Source organism: Heterocephalus glaber, unplaced genomic scaffold (assembly GCF_053883595.1).
Source record: "Heterocephalus glaber isolate CG9 unplaced genomic scaffold, H.glaber_assembly_v1.0 deba00000621, whole genome shotgun sequence".
Taxonomy (NCBI): domain Eukaryota; kingdom Metazoa; phylum Chordata; class Mammalia; order Rodentia; family Bathyergidae; genus Heterocephalus; species Heterocephalus glaber.
This window is the reverse complement of record NW_028258153.1, coordinates 14761139-14777371: the sequence shown is the minus strand read 5'-3', so window position 1 is coordinate 14777371 and position 16233 is coordinate 14761139. Positions and strand designations below refer to the sequence as shown.

General features: G+C 35.3%; 2 long non-coding RNA genes across 3 annotated transcripts in view; one reads left to right on the top strand and one right to left on the bottom strand.

Annotated features, from left to right (window-relative positions):
* Window positions 1–109: 109 nt before the first annotated feature.
* On the top strand, window positions 110–10513 carry LOC147829366 (uncharacterized). 2 transcript variants are annotated; one of them, XR_015449086.1, is made up of 4 exons: window positions 110–7830; window positions 8302–8539; window positions 10040–10125; window positions 10419–10513. It is a non-coding gene; the product is annotated as an uncharacterized LOC147829366 (long non-coding RNA). The 2 variants fall into 2 exon arrangements; XR_015449085.1 differs by having other exon boundaries at window positions 8302–10125.
* A 3667-nt stretch (window positions 10514–14180) lies between these two features.
* The window catches only part of LOC147829365 (uncharacterized), a 51179-nt gene continuing 49126 nt past the window's right edge, over window positions 14181–16233 (bottom strand). The window contains exon 4 of the long non-coding RNA XR_015449084.1: window positions 14181–15812. This is a non-coding gene — a long non-coding RNA (uncharacterized LOC147829365). The remainder of the gene's footprint in view (window positions 15813–16233) is intronic.

Sequence of the window (16233 nt, the reverse complement as noted above, 5' to 3'; positions counted from 1 at the left end):
TTACTTTTTTTTTCACCTCCATCTATAAAGGAGAAAGAAGTATGGTAAAGACAGCTTCAGATCCTTTGGTGACAGCAAAGTAGGCTGACATACTTTTTCTTGGTAGAAGTACAGTTCTGTTGAAGTTGTAAATCTTTTTTTTTTCCATGCCTAAGAACCTTTACTGAAGGATTCAATTTCAACTTGGAATTTTGGCAGGGAGTATCACTAACTTTCACCCAGCTCCTTTGCTCATGCTCCTCCCTCCTGGCCATAATTTGCAAGAAAATGTTGGTCAGCAAAGAGGTGGTAGTGTTTAAAAATAAAAAGCAGACGTATAAGGAAAGCCAACCAAGTCTTAAAGTGGTTTCCATTCTAGGGAACACAAACTCCAGTTCTGTCTCTGTCTCTGTCTCTCTCCCACCCATTTTCCTTTCCAAATGACCTAAAATTTGATTATTTATCACTTAAATCTTTTTAGTGTACTAGACAGACAAATATATTTTTAGAGAAATAAAGGAGAAAGGACTTTATCAATACTGTGAAAGTTTTGGTAACTTTACTTTTTCCTTTTTGCCTGTGGTTTCCTCAGTTTGAAGGGTAGACTCATATTTAAGAAGTATAACTAATGGACTCTTCATAACTGAGTGAGTGGAAGATTCTTCCAGAGAGGGAGTTTTACAATTAGTAATTAGTATCACTTCTTAGTATCTTCCTCACTTCTATTGCTTTAAGAAATGTTTAGTTAATGAGAACAGTAGTTATTAATTAGGAAAATGAAATGGTACTTAGTTTAAGATTTTAAATGAGTATAGTGTTTATATATGCATACATATCTATATGTATATGTAAATGTGCATTTTATGTATTTCATTTGTTACATATAGTTATGCTTAAAGAGAGTGATTCATTAGTCACTTTTCTTTGCTCTGATATAAAAACATTTCCAACATGGAGAAGGACACTATTCCCCTTCATATATTATCATTAAGAGAGATTAAGACTTTTACATTAGTAATTCACCTATAAGGTACAACTGATAACACAGTTAATCAGTCTCCTTTTCTCTTGTGGTAGCCTGATTTACCAAATTATTTTACCCACATATGTTCAGGGAAAGCTTTTAAATCATTCTCAATTTTTAATTTGGTACATAAAACAAAAGTATACATATTAATGAGGTACCATGTGCTGTTTCAATAGGTATATACATTGTGTCATCAGTTTAAACACATCTAGCTCCCCAAATATTTATCACTTCCTTATGGTGAAAACATTCAATATTGTTTCTTCTAACTTTTTGAAATACACAGCACACATTGCTACCTACAGTCACTGGACTGTGTAGTAGCATGCTAGCACTACTTGCTTCTAACAGCAACTTAGTACCCATTGCTCAATCTTTCCGCATCCTTCCTTCCTCCTATTCATCTCAGCCTCTGGTAAGCACCATTCTACTCTCAATTTCAATTAGATAATTTTTATTTATATTCCACTTGTGAATGAGGTCATGTGCTACTTGTCTTTCTGTGCCGGGCTTAAGGAAAAGCCTTCACATTTGCTCCGTCCCCTATGCTCCATACCATAAACTCATCCATCACCTAAATTTAGCTGTTGATAATTATTTCTTACATGCAGGAAAATCATGAGAATCTGAACATATTTTAGATAAGGATATCATTTCATATATAAATATTTAGAATAGAACTAAAATAATGCTATGTGTATAATAGAATCATAGTTTTTATAAATAACAGAAATTTCTCTACCAGTTTGTTTTCCTTTGGATTTTAAATGAATAGATTGGAGTTTTCAGCAGTCACTGAACAATGAATATGGACTTGCTTTAATTCATAGTAAACATTAATGCTATCATTCATATGCAGAAATACCTTAAAATCTATGACAGTGTTGACAGGTAGGGGAGTTTTATGCATGCACAAAAATAATTTGGTCCTCTTAAGAGACAGAAGAAAAATTAAAACAACAAAAAATAATCTTTATGTTTTACTAACCTACTCACTCAAAATGTGTTTTACCTCTGTAATGTCAGCAAAGATCAATAATATCTAACTTAAAAACTCACATACTCAAAACTTCAAATAGGAATATTTTATTTCATATTGAGGGGGAAAATGGCTTGCTCCTACTGTACTACATATCTAAATCCCTCTGTGTTATCAAATATATGTCACATATTTATGAATTCATAGAGAGCAGTACTTTGGTGCAGAATTTTTTTCTTGAAAAGTAGAAACCACAAATGTTGCTAAACCTTGATCATGTAGGTGGGGTAGTATTTGGCACCCAAAACCAACAGTGGAGGCTAATCATAAGAAGAATGGCAGTCAGACCAAAATTGAGAGTCTACAAAATATCTGACAATAGCTTCTGTCAAGGTTACCTAAACCAAGAAAAGTCTGAGAAACTATCATAGCCTAGAAGAATATAAAGAAACAATGATGAATAAATGTTATGTTATGCCCTAGATAGGACTGTAATAAAAAGGATACTAGATAAAAACATTTTAGTGTTGCTTTATTGGTGAAGGCAGTTGTGTTAGTGATACAGGAAATTTTGTGTGAAATATATGGGAACTCTCTTAAATTTCTTATTACCCTTTTGTTAAGCTAAAAGTATTCTAAAATTAAAAGTTTATTTTTACAAAAATCAAGAACTTAGTACAGAAAAACTCTGTCTGAAACTTCAAAGATGATCTTCAGATTTCTTTCCTACTTAGTCAATACTCTTGTGTATTTGGTCAGGTATATTACGCTCACAATTTATAGCATGAAGACTTTTTGAAATGGTTGGTATTATTTACGTATCTTAGGGATTATTAGTTATACCTAGAAAGTATTTGTGGGGAATTTCTAGGCTTTCTGAAATTATAATCCTAAAGTAATTTAGTACATTAGCTAGAATAAATATCTTTTTAAATTTCTCTCTTGACCTGTATATGGGTCTATGTGACAAGACTTACTTGTAAGGAGAAAAAGGACAACAGCTGAGGATTTGTATTCTTAGTGACAGCTGACATGCTCTGTGCCCAGATCTTCCAAGTATTCCTCATACTTAACTGTACCATTTGCTGTATAAGTTTTTTTTTTAGATGCTTACCAGAGCACAGAGGAATGGCAGAGAAGGGGGAAATTTATTGCTAAAGGTGGTCTGTCTATTCAATCTTCTAATCCAATTGTGTTTCCTTCATCACATGGCTTATTATGTGATTGAGATTTGCCACACATTAATCTATTTCTTATTTCACTAAGATAAAATTCTTATCTTCTATTTGGAAAGGTTAGGCTCGAGAAATGAAGCAACTGGCGTTTGCCTTCATTTCACTGATCCATGTAGCACTCTGAAATGCTTAACCATTGATGAAGCAACCACAGGGATTTACTTATTTCACACATATTGATTACCGACCACAAGCATTGATAGGCTTTACTTGGTGAACAAGTTGGATTTTGTTTCAGTTCTCTTGGAGAACTGAGATGAATGTTTGAAAGAGTATACAAATGGGGGTATGAGAGGATGGAGTTGGAAAAGCTGACTTGTAGTCATCAACAGAGGCACACATAACAATAGGACAATTGGACTGAGAGCCAAGCAAGAGAGGAGTATTAGACTTGAATCTGTTTCATAAGCCCTTTATATATTTCTAAGGAAAAGAGATTGTTGGTTAATTAAGTACTTAGTGCACAATAATTGTGAAATTTTGAAGTTTTTGATATGATATGTCCTTATTTAATTTGGTGATTTTTTTTGTATAATGAACTGAAATGTTATATTTGAAAGCTTGTATCAATTCCTTTGACATATCTCTTTAAAAATTAACTTCGTTTGTAAATTAACATATAAACACCAAGATAATAGTGATTTTAAGTGGTAGAATTATATACTAATTTCCTTTTGCCTATCTGTATTTTCTGTTTTTCCTTCTTTGTAGTTAAGTTCAAAAGTCAACTTGTTACAGTCTCACTAAGGCTTGGGGTTTTTTTCCTGTTAAGCTCAGTTCCTGGTGTGTGTGTGTGTGTGTGTGTGTGTGTGTGTGTGTGTGTGTGTATGTGTGTGTACCTGAAAACTTTCTCATGGCAAGCACTTAAAGCAGTGGCTTTCACATCATTCCAATTCCCAGCAGCTCCTCCTCTAGATTTTAGCCCAGTTGACACATAGATCAGGCACAGTAATTTGCTTAACAAAGCTTTTCTGCCTAGAGTTTATTTCCTGGCCTGAGCTGTCTGCAACTCACAATCCCCACACCATGGATGAGATCTATATGGAAGTCACATCTTATTGATGCCCCCCCCACAACAAACTGAGAAAAAGGAGAGTTCATAGTTCTGAAAATCGCAGTCTTAATGCTAGCATTTATTAAACCACACACTATTCCAATCTCTATCTGCTTTTTCAAGAATCAGACTGCATTTGTGATTAATTCAGAGAATGATTATGTAGTTTATAAAGCCCAACCTCAAAGGTAAAGTGGTGATGAGTGGTTAAATTATTCCTCTATTAGAATATAGACTAGGGAGATCTGGTTTACTACTAACTAGCTTTGTGACTATTGGCAATTACTTTAGCTTCAGAGAGGCTTAAATACAAAATCAGAGAAACGTATAGGGTAAGATCCAATGTCTTTTTATACTGCTATGTTCTGTGGCTTTTCTTTTTGCAAAGTATTGCTCCTAGTAATGGCCTTCTATTGAAAATCAACGTGTATCATCTGTAATCCTCAAACTCTGAAGTAGGTATAATCAGAGAGGTAAAGAAATGTAATAGTTACACACAATAAAAGTGTCACAGCCAGAAGTAGGATGCTTTTGAGGCAATCTAATGTGCAAGCTCTTAACTACCTCTTCTTATTGGCCAAAGGAAGAATAACTACATGAGAAAAACTATATACTGTCCAATTATAATTAAATTACTCAAGGTTGGGTATGGTGGCTTATGTTTATAATTCCAGCACTCAGGAGGCTGAGGCAGGAGGATCACTGAGAGTTTGAGGCCAGCTTGGTCTCCATAGTGAGTTCAAGGCCAGCCTGAACTACACAGTGAGACCCTGTCTCAAAAACAAAAAACAAAACTAATAATTAAATTACTCAAGACAACTTGGAGCTCCTAAATTTGAGCATTCAAAGAACTTGGACAGGTAGATGAGGAGAATGGAGATGAGCAAAGAATAAACTATTAGCACACTTTCTGGAAAAAAATAAGGGCTTTAGTAATATATAGTCTAGGTAAGGAAAAGGGTGGCTGAAAACTGATTTTAATTACTATTAAGGAAATGGTTATTACTGGTTTTTAATAGAGACTAACAGAGATACATAAAAGAATTTTCAGTTATAAATAAGTAACTTTCGGGCCAGGGGTTTAGCTCAGTAATGCCGCCACCTGCCTCACAAACGTAAGGTCCCAAGTTCTATCCCTGGTACCCCCCGCCACCAAAAATTAAATAAATAAATAACTTTCAACTGGATGTGGTTACAAATGCTTATAATTTCAGCACTTTCAGAGGCTGAGGCAAGGGAATCGCAAGTTTGATCCCAGTGTGGGCAATTTAGCAACTTAGTGAGACCCTGTCTCAAAATAAATAATAAAAAAGGCTGGGAATGTAGCTCAGTGTGAAGGCCCTGGGTTCAATCCCCAGAACCACAAACTAAATAAGTAAACAAACAAACAAATTACTGGAGGTATGAGATACTCCATATTGTTCTGAAACATTGTCAACTGTGCCTCTTAAGAATATATGAGTGCTTAAGCACAAGCTTGGTAAGGAACTAGGATTGGATAATATAGTTGATTTTTTAAAAAATCAACTCCTTTCATCACTAAGTTTTTAAGTAGAGTTACTTGTATAACACTCAATAAATTCAATCCTTGTGTAACTAGCAGACAAGTATTACTTTTCTTTTCGAACTTAGAGTTGCCTTGTTAGGGTCATGCCACATCCAGGGCCAACCTGGTACCAGTTCTTGTGAAGGAGATAGCAAGCTGCGTGGAACTGGAGTCAGCACGATTCTTCCGATGGTTAGCATACTGCTTCCTTGGAGGTAGGTGTAGGATTTCTCAAGGAAGAATATTTATAGTGATTAAAATTGCTCAGAGCTTGCTTCATTGTGTAATTCTGATACTGTAGTATGTAATTCTGGCAAGAGGGGAGTACGAAAGGGACAGAAAATCCCAGACGGTGACACAAAGGCAAATGATGCTGATGCTATCTCAAGAAAAGGTGCCATGGCAGTAAGAGCACAGCCACTGATTCCTCAGGCTCTTGGTGAGAAATCCTTCTTGGTTGCCTCCTGAGAAGGAGAGCTGAGAGCACAGATACCCAAGGGTTTTGTCTGTTCACTAGCCTACTTTAATCTCAAAATATTTAGTAAATCTTGAAAAACAAACTGACAAGAGTTTTTTGGAAGTTCATATTTTTCTGGGAAAGAAAATGGAAAGCATCTTCCAGGACAAAAAGATTAAGAAGCTATATTAAATGTGTGCATACTTTACCAGCCAATAACTGTAAAACGTGTGTGTGCACCCAAATATACAAACATTCTTGGCAATATTATTCATACTACTGCAAAACTGGAGAAAACAAGTACCCACCACCAGTAGAATGGATAAAGACATTATGATATAGTCGTACAATGGAATACTACATGCTAGTAAGAATGGACAAATAACAGGTATTGTACCTGAAATAAAGTGGATCAGTTTCACAGAGTGTCCAGCTGAAAACTCAGATAAAAACAAATTACTTTATATGATTCCATTCATACAAAGTTCAAAGTCAAGTGAAACTAACTGATGGTGTTAGAAGACTGAATGGTGGTTACCTTTGGTGAGAAGGGTGTAGGATGGTGTAGGAAGTGGGCTGGTGGACACATAAGCATCACCTTCTGATAATTCATCAAGATTTATGCTTAAGATTTTTGGATATTTTAGGAATGTATTTTCTAATTTAATAGAAAGTTCAATAAGGGAAGGAGATAATACTGCTTTCCAAAGTAAAATGAATAATACTGGATGGAATCAAAGGGATGGGAAGACCCTGTTTTCAAATCTGTGTTAGGGGCTTCAGATGTCATGAGTGTGGTTGTCTCCCTTTTGAGGATGAGCAGCAGTTGCAAGGCCAAGAATAGCCTGTGGTTGATGGTGCATTTGGTTCTTCTTATCCTGATCAAGGTTTTCGAATTCTGGCCCAGGAGGAGATTATCTGTGTCTCCAGGAGGCCACACTATGATACCTTAGGTGTTATCTAGGGATCAGCAGCTCTAGTCCTTGTGTTTGGAAGAGGGAACTGCATAAAAGACATACTCATCTCACTGTAAGCCCAGCACTGGATTCTAAACATGCAAAATTCCTTTTCCCCTGAATTTTAAATTTCAACTTGAGATCCCTAGCTTTTGAATTTGCCTGATATATTCTGTTTTAAAATCAAATAATCATGGACTTTTCTGACATGAAAGAATTTGGGTCCAAGTTGGAAAAGAAGTTCTGACATGAAAGAAGCTGGGACCATAGAAAGAAGTTGGAACCAAAAACAAGAAAAGAGCAAAATGGAGTGGTAATGACCCTTTTCTCAGCTCCTGATGAAATATTTGTAGTCAAGACCAAGCAAAGGTATTGATTCTCATCAATGGGATTCTTTACAGAGTGCGATGCTGGCTGCCCTGGAAGTGAGCCTGCGTGACTATTCATGCCATAGTCTTTCAAATGAACAGATTAAACCACTCATAGATGCATCTTCTGACATATCTGTACCATGTGTATTACAGTCCATTCTGGTGCCTTTTGGCAGTTAGGATTCTGGAGTTTCTGCTCACCTCAGCCTGTGTGCCAGCAGACAAGGTAACTTTTTTCTTCGTCTTCTTTGGAATGTGTAAAGGAAGAATTAGATTGCTGTTTGTTGAAATGGACTGTGTATCTCACAAGTCCCATTTCAATAATATTCTAGAAGCAAGAATGAATTTGGGATTGGAAAGGGCATTACAACATGGCTAAATAAATAGCACGAAGTCCCTCAGCACCTGGTCAGCCTTCAGTGTTACTATGTGACTTCTAGGCCTTACATTTCATGCTCTTTTTTTTCAGCAAACAAAGTCTTAAAGGTCTTACACAGAAACAGAATATTAAGTCTGAGTACTCAGAAAACATGGTCTCTGAATTCTAAAACTGTCACACAATCCCCTAAGCAGTGCCAGAAACTTTTCCACTAAATCATTTTTATGAATCTAATAATTGTTAAGTGAAATACACCTTTAATTTTTCCTTCAGATTAAGTCTTTTGAGATATATACATATTCTTGTACATTTCTCCAGCTTCAAGACTGCACTGTGCCATCCTAAATGTATAGAGTCAATCTACAGGGCTGTAAGTGATATTATGGATCTGGAAACTCAAAATATTCTCACAAAGGAAGAAAGGCCTTCCGGTTTGGACCTGAAGAATGTGGAACCAACAAGTTCTAAATGCTCAAGTCTGATGTTTGGTGTGATCCTATCTCTTCCCTTGAACTGTAAATATTTCTTTAGGGACTGCCTAAATCAGGTCTTATATGTGAGTAGAATCATCTTTATCCTATGTCTTCTCACAGAAGTGTCTTCACAAATATGATGTTTTGAATGAGAGAATGAAAAAGTAAACAATAGGGTTGATCTTTTTACTGTAAAACTGGTATTATGCTGTGATTAACATAAATAATTACCAGTGGTTAGAAATAAGAATTAATTTTAATAGAAAATGTGCTATTAACTTTGACCATTCATAGTCTGAGTAGGTACCCTATCTGTCTTGAAGCCCACTGAACACCGTTCAGACAGTTCTTCTCTTTTATTCATGAATGGTTTTATCCCTTTCTTCTTCTCTGGCTAAAAAAAGCATTTGGTGGATTTGTTCTGGTCATTAATTTTTTTTTTTTTTGTACCAGGGATCGAACTCAGGACCTTGTTCTTGGAAGGCAGGTGGCAGAACCACTGAGCTAAATCCCTGGCCCCTGATCATTAATTTTATTACACAGAATTAATACACAAAATGTGTGTTTTTAGTTGTATACCTACTTTCCTTAGCTATAATCCATCACCAAAACTATTCTATAAAGAGTTTCCTTCAGTATCATTAAGTTCACATTTTATGTATTTATAAAATGATTTTGGAATTTTAAAACTATTCACGACCCAATGATACATACTCATGTTGTTATTCCTTAAATGGCTCAGAGGCTCTAAGATCCAGCTTTATCAATGATGCACAAAGTGGCATTTTACATACGAATTCCTTTCACTATGATTCTCATTTAAGTGGTGTATAGTATGATTTTTATTTAAGTAATTTTTAACTGAGCTTTACTAAAGAGAGTTTCTAGACTACTCCCAGAAAATTATAATTAGGAATTCTCATCCAGGGCTTGTTGGGGGATACATTTACGGGGCAGCTACTTTGTAGATCAGTATAATATCTAGTAAAGGCAAAATTTTATATGTTCCCTGCCCTACTAATTCCAGTCCTGGGCATGCAAGTGTGCATTGCAACACTGCTATTGGGATGAAAAAATGTGGAAGCATAAAATGTAAAAGAAATGAATAACAATGCAAACATTAAAAATAGGACAGTGCATTCAATGGAATGGTTTATAGAAATAAAAATAAAATATCATCATAGATTACTCTTGCACATTTTCTGCTGAAAAATGAAAAATCAAGTAGTAGAAGTATACATAGTATATAACTCCATATGTACAGGTTAAAATATGCAAAATAATGCTAAATATCCTTTAAGGTCTAAATAGACAGAATAAAAGTATAACACTATTGACTGAAAGGATATGTCCCAAATTTAAAATAGACATTTTCTTTGTAAGAGGGAGAAAGAGTAAATTAGATCTCAGGTAATAAGTAAAGTGGCTCAACAATACCAATGAAGTGCTGGAATCTAAGAATTATAAGCTTGGTTGCTTGATTGTGAGAATTGAAATGAGGTTATAACAATGTTCAACATGTGTGGAAACATTTTATGCATTGTTTTTATTGGAATTGACATATTTTTAATATGTACTTCCAGTGTTTCCAACTTTGACTTCACCCTTTGTTGAAACCGTTGTTTTGCAAAAAGTCAGAGGTAGCCTTCCTTCATTTTCATCAGTAAAAGTAAGTTTTGGTTTAATATATAGTTTGTCTGTAATATTTGACTTAGGATTGTGACAGTCAAGCTTAATTGTCAACTTGATTAGAGCTGACAAGAAGATTAGAGAAGCACGCTCTGAGTGTGTCTGGATGGGTTCATAGAAGTATTAGTTTGGAGTCTATATCTGATCAACTTCCTCTAAGTTTGTTAAAGCTTTGGGTCTTAACGTTGGCTGCACTTTAGAATAACTTGGAGAATTGTTAAAAAATACTGATACATGTTAATGTGATCCTCTTCTGTTGTCTTATTCCTGGAGATTCTGCTGTATTCAGTATGGACGCAGCCTGGACTCTGGGATTAAAAGAAGAACTTTCAGGTGATTGTAACATGTAGTAAAGTAATTAAGCATTGTGTTGAAGTCTTTTTTTCTATATGAGAGATCCTTAAAGTCTGATTCAAAACATATTGACTCCTACTTCACATGTAGTCTTGAGCACTGTTGAATCAGTTCATGCAGATTTAAGTAATTTAAGGTCAATGCTACACAGAGGCGCCCCTCAGGCAGACAGAAATGAGAGCTGGCAGACAGGATGCAAAAAGAAAGTAATGACCATTCCTTGCTCTTGTGTGAGTAGAAGAAAAAACCTATTAACAATGTCCTTGGGTGTTAAGCATCTGTGAAATTGTATCATGACAAATACTTAGCAGTGCTTTGGACATAATGAATGTTTAATATGCATTCATTGAGGAAACAGATGAACAAATGGATAAAAGAAACACCAAATAAAGGGAATACTCAATAAAAGAATCATGCTTGTGAAAAATAAAATCACCTAGCAATTCTATAACTCTTCTGAAATACAGAAGTTGAGCACCCATTTATTACTTTGGCTTTTGTAGAAAGGAACATATATCTCTGAAATGTGGCTTTGCCCTAATCATAAACAGAAATGAAGACTGCTGCTCATCTCAGTTCTGGTTTGAATTCACCATTTAGTTCTCTCCTAAGAAGCAAGGAAAGGGAGGCTGTGTTCCAAGATGAAGAGGTTTCCAAAATAAAACTAAATACTGAACAGTCAAGGACATTCCAAGATGAGATATACTTCCTTTTTTATTTTCTCAGGGATACCTTAAGTATTGACAAGAACATTTGATGAATGATAGTTCTGGGGTTATTTTTAATTTCCTTACCAGCATAGAAATCATGTTCTGTTCCTACTCTCTCATGTTTGTGCCTCTGCCCTTTGCCCTGAACAGCTGTAAACTTGTTCACCGAACATGCACATTCACTTTGAGATAGCAGTTCTGTAGCTCACAGGTGAAAAGCCACTTCATCTCAGGGTGTTTACAACACTTCAGGTTGAATTAAGTTCTTCTTAACCTTCCCAAGGGGGCTAGGAAAATATTGAAGTGCTTGCTTCCTTACCTCTCTGCGAAATCAATAGTGCACCTGACTAGTTTCCACTTGACCAGCTATGTACAGTATTGGAGAAATTTGTTTTCAACTTCCACAGAAGAGCATCACATCAAAAAATAAAGTGCCTAAGTATGTCAGAAAAATGGAAACAAACAAAAAATTTAAACAATATTTTTAGTTAATCTTTTTTTTTTTTACTTTATAGTAGACCAAATGGTATAATGTATCATTACTACTTCTTTTGGATCTCAAATACAGAAGAAAAGAAAGGCATAGGAAATGTTTACTTTTTAAATTTTAGAAATAAAATGACTACCACTTGCTTATTTTAAGAAAACTCTTATTTTAATGCCAAATAAAAGTAGAAAATTTAACATAAAAATAACGAAAATAAGAGGCAATGATATAACTTCTGGGATTATTAATCTATTTTTTAAAATAGTTTATTTTTTCTCTTTATAAGACTAATATCTGTTCATTATAAAACATTTAAATGATGCAGTAGTCTAACAGATATAGGATAAACTTTTCATAATTTTATAAAAATAGTAAGTTAGTATATATTTTTCAGTGTTCCTCATATATAACAACATATGATGATGATGATGATGATGATGACTTTAAAATAAAAACAGGATTATACTTTACACATTCCTTTGCAATGTTGTTTTATTTTACAGTATATACTTGATGTATTTCCATCCACACTGGAGTGTGTCATCTTGGGAATTCTGTGTCAAGACTACAAAAAAAGGGGGGTCAAGTTTTCATGACTCAATTTAATTCAAAACCTTATTTATTTGGATTCATGGGAATCATAGACTAATTTTATTTGGAACAATAGCATAAACATTGACTTCACATGAACCATATGCTATGTCTGAAGATGACACAAAAATGAATAAATGTCCTGCCCATGACCATCCAGGATAAGAGGTGGACCGACATAGGATTAACCAATATCTAGGTTCAAATTCAACAACAATGGTATAGATGAATTTACTTGCTAGAAAAGAGGAGGAAAAGACTAATTCTTACTGAAGGAAATGAGAACAATGTAGCAGAAAGTATATTTAGTACTGTCTTAAAGAGGAGGTTGGGTTTTGACAAGCATATAAATAGGAGAACTGGTGAAAACAATAGAGGCAAAACCATCTAATTGTGAAATATAACCAAGAACTGTGAATGGAGAGTATGTGTGCTGGAGGAGGCATAGAGCATAAAGCTACAAAGATATTCCTACACTAGATCATGGAGGCCCCTGAATGTAAGGCCAAAACCTTGGTGTCTGATGTAGAGAGAGACATAGTGATGATTGCTGAGCAAGTGATTGGCTGTCTTTTGTACAATGCTCTTAAAGAACATTCAGTGTTGCAGGGTCATAGTTTGTTTTATATGGTTTGTAAATATCTTCCACAAAACAAAACTTGAGGGCTTTTGAAACAAGAGATGGTATTTTATCTATCTTTATAGTCTGTGGTGGATTACCTAATGGTCAACTTGAAATGCCCAGCTGAACTGAATAGCATGGTTGGGCATGGAAGACCCACCTGAGGATTGCTACCAATGGCATAAAAAGAGACCTGGAGGGGAAGATGATGGGCTATTGATGTTTTAGGAGAAGCTTGCCGTGTTTGGTTTTCCTGATGTGAACTTGGCTGTCCTCTAGGCCTCACTGTCATTGGGAATGGCTGCTGTTCTCATCAGGAGAGCTATGATCTTCACCATGAGCATCACTTCCTGGCTCCAATATAGATCCCTTAGCCTGGTGGCACAAATTCTTCACCCCACCAGCGTAGGTTTTCCGGCATCTACCACTGGCCTTTGGGCCTTCCAGATGCAGATCCTTGATATGGACAAGCTTGAGACATTGCTGTGGGCTCTAGGCCACTGGCTGGAATCAGGGAGGACATTGCCTTGGACTGTAGGCCTTCAGCTGGACTTGTGCAGGACATTGTTGTGGGATCCAGGGCATTGGCTGGATTCTTTGGACCTCTAATGTGTGGTTAGATCTCTTGCACTCCTCTGCATTTGACTTTTTGGGTGACTATTATAAAATAATCCTATAAATTATGTGTACTGTATTAAATCTACATCCTTTGCAAACCCTGACCGCAACATAGCCCAAGACTAGTAAAAAGACAATGATATAAAGCATTCAATACTTGTTACTTTTTTGTGTGTGGTGCTAGGAATTGAATTCAGGGTCTCATGCATGTTAGGCTAAGTGCTCTACGACTGAGCTACATCCCCAGCTCCTTGATAATTGTTAAATTTATTTTAAAAATTATTTACTGAGTAACTACTAGTATAAGCCATGGTCTTGTACATGATATTTTAGTACTCTTATAAGATAGGTATTATTATCCTTTTTTTTAATACATAAGGAAATGGAGCCTAGAGAAATGAAACTTGGCTTGGAGTTGCATAGCTAGAGGGCTAAAATTCAAACTAATTTGGCAGACAGGCAAGTTCTGTTTTTTCTTTCTTTGTTTGTCTTTGCTAGTCCACATTAATTTCTAACAGAAAATCCCATGGATTGAGTGAATTTCTGAGTTACAAGGGTATCTTTATATTAGGATATGCTTGTACTAGAAAATTATTTGTTGTTTATTTGAAATTCAAACTTAACTAAGCAGCTTGTATTTTTATTTACTTGATTTTGCAATCCCACATATATATATTTAGCCTTCTCCATTAGTCTAACTGCTACTTTCTTTGCCTTTCTCTTGATTTTTGTTTAATACTTCCAGATGCAGCCTCTGTAGGTTATATATGCGAGTCTATGATTTATTGTGTAAGGTTATTTTTCAGATTCAAAGGAATACGATGGAGGCTCCTTCATTATTTGTTTGCCTTTAATGCTATCAAACTCCAACATTTTTTTGTGAAGAGACTGTGATTCTGTGGTTTCAAAAATAGATAAATTGGGCCCGGGATTTAGCTCAGTGGTTTCGCTGCCTGCTGCGCAGGCGCAGGCACCCGAGTTTGATCCCTGGTACCAAAAAAAAAAAAAAAAAAAAAAAAAGAAAGAAAAAATAGATAAATTATATGAAATATATATTCCCCCTCTGGAGCACACTGACAAGGAATACTAGTTGTTTGTTTCCTAGTACTTATAATTAAAGTTTTAGTTTCATTTTCTTCTCAATAAAAATCATGAAGTATTTTATGCATACAGAAATGTAGGGAACCGTGTTGAAAAGAGTCACTCCGGAATAATTTCAATTTCCAGTCCCATATGTAAGGAGCTTGGACATCACCACTCTACACTAACAAGTAAAGAGCTGAACAGGCTGAAAAGTCAACTCCTATTGGATCCACAGGAGCGATGAAGACACAGAACAAGTTACTGCCTCAAGATTGGAGAGATGAACACATGAATACAGCAGAGATCCATGTAGAAACTTCCACAGAGTCTAATGATGTGCTAGAAAAAACTGTACTATAATTTACAAATTTCTGAAGGCTCAGTATAGACAAATTGAGAGATTAAAAACTCCAAGGGACCCATTAATAAGCCTTACCTTTTGTGAGTTTTACCTCCAGGAGTTCAACCAGGTTCTTGCATAAATATTGGAGAAAAATCCTTTCATGCTCCCAGTGGGGAAGGAAAAAAGGAACCATTTTGGAGTAAATCAGAGCATGCTACCCTTCTTAACAAGGCCTACCCTCAGAGATACTAGCTAACTAGACCTAACCTTTTGTGATATTATCAGAGCCTAACTGACCTTGGGGAAGAGAAATAACCAACTCTAGCCCTTCCTAGACACCCTGTCCTACCTAAGAGGGGAGAAAAAACAGAAACACTTGTGAGGTTCACAGTCCAAAGGAATAAGCTCAGTAAATGACTAAGATCTATTCACAGGACTATAGGATGCTTTCAATAGTCCCTCCATGCCTTACTACTTTATTATTATAAGCCTATTTTCAGAAATTTCTTTTACACAGTACATCATGTTTGGCTGTCAAGAAAAAATTACAAAGAATACTAAAAGGCAAAAACCACAACTTGAGGTAAAGCAAGCATCAAAACTAGACATGATAGGGATGTTAAAATTACCAGATCAGGATTTTAAAGTAACTATGATTAACATGCAAAAAACTATAATGGATAGATACTTTGCAAGAACAGATGGATAAAGGCAAATCCTAAGAAAAAAAACAAAAGAAATATTTGAGATGTAAAACAGTATAATGGAAATGAAGAATACCTTTGATGGTTTTATTAGTAGACCAGATCTGAGGAAATGATCTCTGTGCTCAAAACAATATCAACAGAAACCTCCAAACCTGAAAAGCAAAGAGAAAAAAAAGACCAAATAAATAAATGAAATGAAATGAAAATAAAGGAAAGAAAGGAAAAAGGGAAGGAGAAAGGAAGGAATGAGTGAAGGAAGGAAAGTAGGAAGTTTGGAAGGAATTGAAAGAAACGAAGAGAAAGAATATTCAAGGACTGTGGGCCAACCAAAAATATTTAATACACATGTAATGGAGTAAGAGAATAAAAACAAAGATGGAAAGAAGCAAAAAAAAATTTTAAACAGTAACAACTGAGAAAATGACATGAGAAAACCCAGATGATCTAGAGTATTACAAAGACCTTTTAGGTATGACACAAAGGCATAATCCATGAAAGAAACAATTGATAAATTGGGGTTCATTAAAATTCAGAACTTTTGATCTGCAAAGAAAACACTGTCAGAAGAAAAAG